Here is a 5,905-nt window from a genome sequence, read left to right as displayed (position 1 = left end):
GTACTGACAGGCCTATCCTGATATGGATACTGTACTTCAGCTGTGAAATATTGGTTTTCCATGGTGCGCATGAACGCCATGTGGTTTTCATTTTTGCTTCTAAAACACAATCTTACAGTTTTTATCTTTTTTCTTTTTCATTTTATTTTTTCTTCTTCTTTCCTATCCTTAAATGTTTTCCTTTTTTCTTTATCTTTATTCATTTTCTGATGGGCCTTTACTCATTAAGTGTCTAGACAGATCTAAGTAAACAGTTTCCAATCTTATGAATATGATTAGGATTAGAATATTCATCCTTTCACTCTAAATCTGATGAACAAAGAGTGAAAATGGAACAGAAGAAAGATTGTGTATCACTTCCTTCTGCTCACCTCTGAATGCTCAGATTGAACTTCAAGAATCAGGAAGAAATGCACCATCCATCAGATGACTAGAAATCATCACAGAATCAAGAAATACGGGAAAGCAAGAAAATACCTCTCCTTCAAGGGAAAAGAATAACACCTTTTCATCCTCACAGTGTACAATGAAACTCATGGAAATGTCTGATAAGAATTTTAGAATATTCATAGTGACAAAGCTAACAGAGATGGAAGAGAAGAGAGACAATGAACTGCAGAAGAGGCAAGAGAAAGGAGCTGATGAGTTCCAGGAGGTGAGGAAATTCTTGCAAGATCTAAAAGAGAAAATACAAATTCTAAAAAAGAAAAAAATGGACCTGTTATAGATGAAGGCTATAATACAGGAAGTCAAAACCTCCCTTGAAAGTATTAAAAGCAGACTAGATCATACAGAAAATAGAATCTCAGATGTAGAAGAGAAAAATGCTGGTCTAGAAAAATCCACCACAAAGACTGAGAAAGTTGTCCACAAATTTGAGAATAATATATTAGAAGTACTCGATACCATCAAACGTCCAAACATCCAGATAATTGGCATCCCAGAAGGCAAAGAGACTCATAACGGCATTGATAATCTTTTATATGAAATCCTGCAAGAACACTTTCCAAACCTAGAGAGGCACTCAAAGATCCAGTTGCAAGAAATACAAAGGACCCCAAACAGAATCAATCCAAGAAGATCTTCTCTAAGACACATTATAGCCAGACTGACCAAAACAAGATACTAAGATTGGCAAGAGAGAAATGGTAAGTTACCTACAAAAGTTATCCGATCAGGTTTACAGCAGACCTCTCATCAGAAACAATGCGAGCGAGGAAAGAATGGTAAAATATATTCAAAGTGTTAAGGGAAAAGCAATTTCAACCGAGAATACTGTACCAGGCAAGATTATCCTTCATATGGGAAATATGGGAAGAAAAGACAAAAATATTCTCAGATAAACAAAACCTGAAAGAATACCACCCCAGATCTCCAAGAAGTTCTCAAGGGAGTGCTATGTCAGAAAAATTAAATGCAGACACACAGAAATAAGAGTTCAAAAACTAAGAAAATGGACAACTTAATCATAGGGACGAGTTTGGATTTGAATATTATATCCCACAATTCAATCAGAAAGATCAAACCACAACAGAAGATAGATTAAGTACATGAGACTGAACTGGTTATATAGCATTCTGTGACTTTTTACTAAAATATTGCTGCTTACCTTCTAGGCTTTGTTGTCTGGTTTTAAGAATTTTTGTCCTGTCTTGAGCTGTCAATATGTTTATGTACCTACTAGTTGAACAGAATGCTAACCTATTTTCAGGCTTGCTTTCTCACTCCCCCTCTCTCTCTCTCTCTCTGTATCTCTCTCTCTCAAATTAAGAATAAATGAATGAATAAATAAATAATTTTTTAAAAAAAGAAAGTAATTAGAGTATTTAAGAAACTATGTGATCAATAAAATGTGGGGGGGAAAGGAATGGAGGACAACTGTAGACACCAGATATAATGTGAGAAGAGGGTGGGAAAAGGCAGAGGGTCAGACTTAGGGGTATGTATATATATATATATATATATAAACTAGAAATGGGAAATATTGATGCTAACATGCATGATTAAGCCACTATGCAGTATATTCTGGATGGGAAACCACATTTTGTATGCTGTGACAATGCTAAGGTAATGAATGTAAATTAATTAATGAATTTTAAATATTTCAGAAGAAAATTACAGTGCACTTGTAAGTAGATTCTAGCTTTGTCCATAGTTTTAGTTTTAGTTTAAGGTATTTTGTAAATCAATAAAATGTGGGAAAAAAGTAAAAATAATAATAATAAATTAAATTTTAAAAAAAAAACCTACCGCTAATATTATACTGAATGAGAAAAAAGCTCAAAGCTTTTCCACTGAAAACTTTTCTTAATTTTCTACCATTTTCTCCATTCTTTTGCAATTTAGTGCTGGAAGTACTAGCCAATTCAATCAGAAAGGAGATTAAAATAAAGGGCATTCACCACATTAACACTGCAAATTTAACAGAAGAGTGACTGAAAGCATGAGACTAAACTGGTAAAATGGAATTGTATCAGTTTTGACTAAAACATTACTGATTTTAATCTATGCATTTTTTTAAAATTTGATTTTTGTTTTCTTTTGAGCTGTTGATAGCTTCAGCTATATATGTGTATATATATATATGAATTGAAATATAACCTTTTCTCCTTTCTTGTTTCCTCTGGAACTGCAAAGCATTTATATTATTATTTTGTGGCAGTATGGTTATTAATATAATTTCTGGAATTCCTGTTGGCTTACATTAAAAACTAGAAATACTGGTTATTGTCAGGGCTTTGACTGGAATGTACCATAAATGGTTCTGCCTGGCAGATAAGTAAAAAATGTCACTTCCTAACAGGCCCCAACACTTCCCAGAACAGGTACTTGAAGGTACAGTCAGATAGTGAATTCCTGACTTGGCTCAGTTGTTTTGGGAAGCTTTCTTTTTTTCCATTTCTTATTTCATTTTCTTTTATACATTCAATCACATTATTTAGCTTACAAAGTGAATATTTTAACAGGTGAACATTTTTCCCTAGTCCAGTTGATAAAACTATAAAATATTTAAAGTGTCTCATCTGGGGGCTGGCAAGTGGCATGGAAGTTGAGGTGCTGGACTCCCTCATGGTCGACAGGATTTAACTCCTGGACCTGGTGGCTTTCTTTCTCAGGTTCCCTCTCTGTTTCTGTCTCTCTCCGGTCAAATTAAAATAAATAAATTAGCATGAGTTTTAAGCCACCGGGTCCGGGACGCAAACCGCGGTCAATTACGTGGGAGTCCAGCGACATAGCCATTACGCTAACTGCTGGTCCCAACCACCCTCTGTTTTTAACAAAACCAACACAGATCTTTTTCTTGGCTGACTATGTTTTTGAAAGTGTATTTGTCTCAGCATTTAAGTAAAAAAGGACGTAGAATGATGAAGGGCAATCTTCTGTGTCTTGGTTGAAGCCATGTTTCTTTCCTCCTTATGTTTCGACCATCATCCTTGTGGCCCGGAACTAGACAGCTTCCTCACCTGGCTGCGGCCTAGAACCAGACAGCATCCTCACCTGGCTGCGGCCTGGAACCAGACAGCATCCTCATCTGAATGCGTTGTCTTGTCGCAGATTCCACCTCTTCTCTCTGGCCCTCACAGCCATTCACACGTAGGGTTGATCATATGCATGGGGCCAACCTCTTGTCTGCTGTGAGCTTTGAGAGCTCCCTGTCACCCCTACCCCCGGACCCCCTCCACTCCCTCCCGTGCCCCTCTGCTCCCCTGCCCTGTGCCTGGCCCAGACATGGACCTGTTGACCTGTCAGCCTTCCTTCATTAGAAACCTGTCATTACTTCGGGTTCTGTGCTGAGCCAAGTCACCTGCCACATGGAGGCCCAGAAGGGTAACTAAGTGGGGTGGTGGCGTATGGTCCAGTCATGGGACAAGGGTTTCCTCCGGGTAGACGTGAGTATTAAAGATGAAAAGCTCAGCGACTGGACGTCTTGAGCATCAGTAAGGTGGCACGCACCAGCCCAGGCAGCACGAAAGCAGAGGCTTCCTGATGGCGAGGCGAGTTATCACGGTGGGGCTATGTCAAGGCAGGCCATTTGAAAATGGAGTTGTGTCACTTCCTCAAGTTTTATTTCACCGAAAACATGACTGGCAGACACATGGAGAGTTAACCGGTCTGCTTTTCTGCCTTTAACCCAGTGTCCCCGGTGTCAGGTGTTGGTGTCAAGTATCTTATCGAAAGCTGTGTTTACCTGACTTGCACAGAAACCCATCAGGTGTGGGTGGAGATGGATGCGATAGTGAGAGCTGATCTGCGGTCTTCCAGTTTGTAGTTGGAAGAGTCAGGGTCAAGCCCTGGGCCCTAGGACCCTAAAGCCCTACTCTTCAAAGCAAACAGTGGGTCTCCCAAGGTGGGGCAAGCAAGGAGGCACCCCACATCTTCTGCTAGGAGTGGTTAAAAGCTGTGTTTTGGTCCAGCTCTGCCCATTCAGTAACACCCAGCTGTCCTTCCCTCGTAGGCATTAAAGACTACTCCAACTGGCCCACCATCCCGCAGGTGTTCCTCAACGGCGAGTTCGTGGGGGGCTGCGACATCCTCCTGCAGATGCACCAGAACGGGGACCTGGTGGAAGAACTGAAAAAGTTGGGGATCCACTCTGCCCTCTTAGATGAAAAGAAAGACCAAGACTCGAAGTGAGGCTCTGGGGTCCTCACTGCAGACAGGAGCCGTCCGCCTGATTCTGGTTGTCCCTGCTCGCTCAAGCGCTCGCACCACCCCTCCTGTCTGTAAGCAGACAGGTGATCTTCACGTGTCTGGTGTTCGGGCTAAGAATGTTCTATTGTAAACGTAATCACAACCACTGCGTTGTAATAATGCAACATTCTATGCTGTCGTACAGGAAAGTGTGTTCTTACATTCTTATTCTTTCTTTGCCTGATTCCAGAGCGTTCTTTGCCTGATTCAGGAGTAAAACGAGGAGCTTTTGAATCATTTTATTCAGACTTCTGTGTGGATGTGTCAGTCTGCAAAGATAATATATCCTCCCTCCCCAATTTTATTTTGATTTTTTTTGTAATTTCTTCTGTTAAGGAAAATGATGGACAAAGAAGACAGTGTGATGACTGGGATATTGTTTTTTACAATAAATTGCAATCTGAGGGACGCTGGGCATGTGTGAGTTAATTCTGAACAGGAGGGTTTTTGTGCCAGTGACCTTGTCGGGGGAGGTTAGGAGTGCCTCCATGCTTTTCTATTAAACTTGTCAAAGAATCTCAAAAAATAAAAATAAAAATAAAAAAAAAGAAAGAAAGAAAATGACCAATTTAATGCTAGGGACAAGAAATATCAATAATAACATTAAATGATAACTTCCAGGATTTAAATGGAAAGATTGGACCACAGTAACACTGCATATTCAACAGAAGAGAGTTTGAACATAAGGCTGAAATGGCAAAATAGAATTTTATGACTTTTGAGTAAAACATTTCTTTTTTTACTATGCTTTATTTTCCCGATTTAAACATTTTATTTTCTATTCTGTTGTTGATGGGTTCAGCAATTTGTTAAAATATTTTCTTGTTTATTTCATTAAATGGAAACATAAACTTTGCTTCCTTCCTGACCCTTATTGAATTGGAAATATTTGGGAGTATTCTTATTTTGTGGTAGAAGTGTTATTTGCATAAGCTCAATAATGCTTATTGCATTGAATCAGAAATTGGAAATATTCATTATTGCACAGGGCTTTGACTAGAATGTCATACCTGAAGATTAATCAGAAAACTATGGAACTAAGGTGGATTTCAAGTAAGTCAACAGAAGCTCTTGGGAAGATGGCCTGGCACCATAAATAGTCCTGCCTCACAGAGAGGATTAGAGAAGATATATGAAAAAAATTATAACATAAAATAGCCTGGACTTTTCCAGCCCAGCATTGTAATCAGTAGAGATTGCAAAAGAGCAACCA

General features: G+C 39.1%; 1 pseudogene; it reads left to right on the top strand.

The window, feature by feature from the left end:
* Positions 1–4,635, top strand: part of LOC102492515 (heat shock cognate 71 kDa protein-like) — a 36,333-nt pseudogene extending 31,698 nt beyond the window's left edge.
* Positions 4,636–5,905: the final 1,270 nt, after the last annotated feature.

This window comes from Tupaia chinensis, unplaced genomic scaffold (genome assembly GCF_000334495.1).
Source record: "Tupaia chinensis unplaced genomic scaffold, TupChi_1.0 Scaffold140338_1, whole genome shotgun sequence".
Taxonomy (NCBI): Eukaryota; Metazoa; Chordata; class Mammalia; order Scandentia; family Tupaiidae; genus Tupaia; species Tupaia belangeri.
Note: the sequence above shows the minus strand (reverse complement) of the source record. Positions and strands in the feature narration are given on the sequence as shown.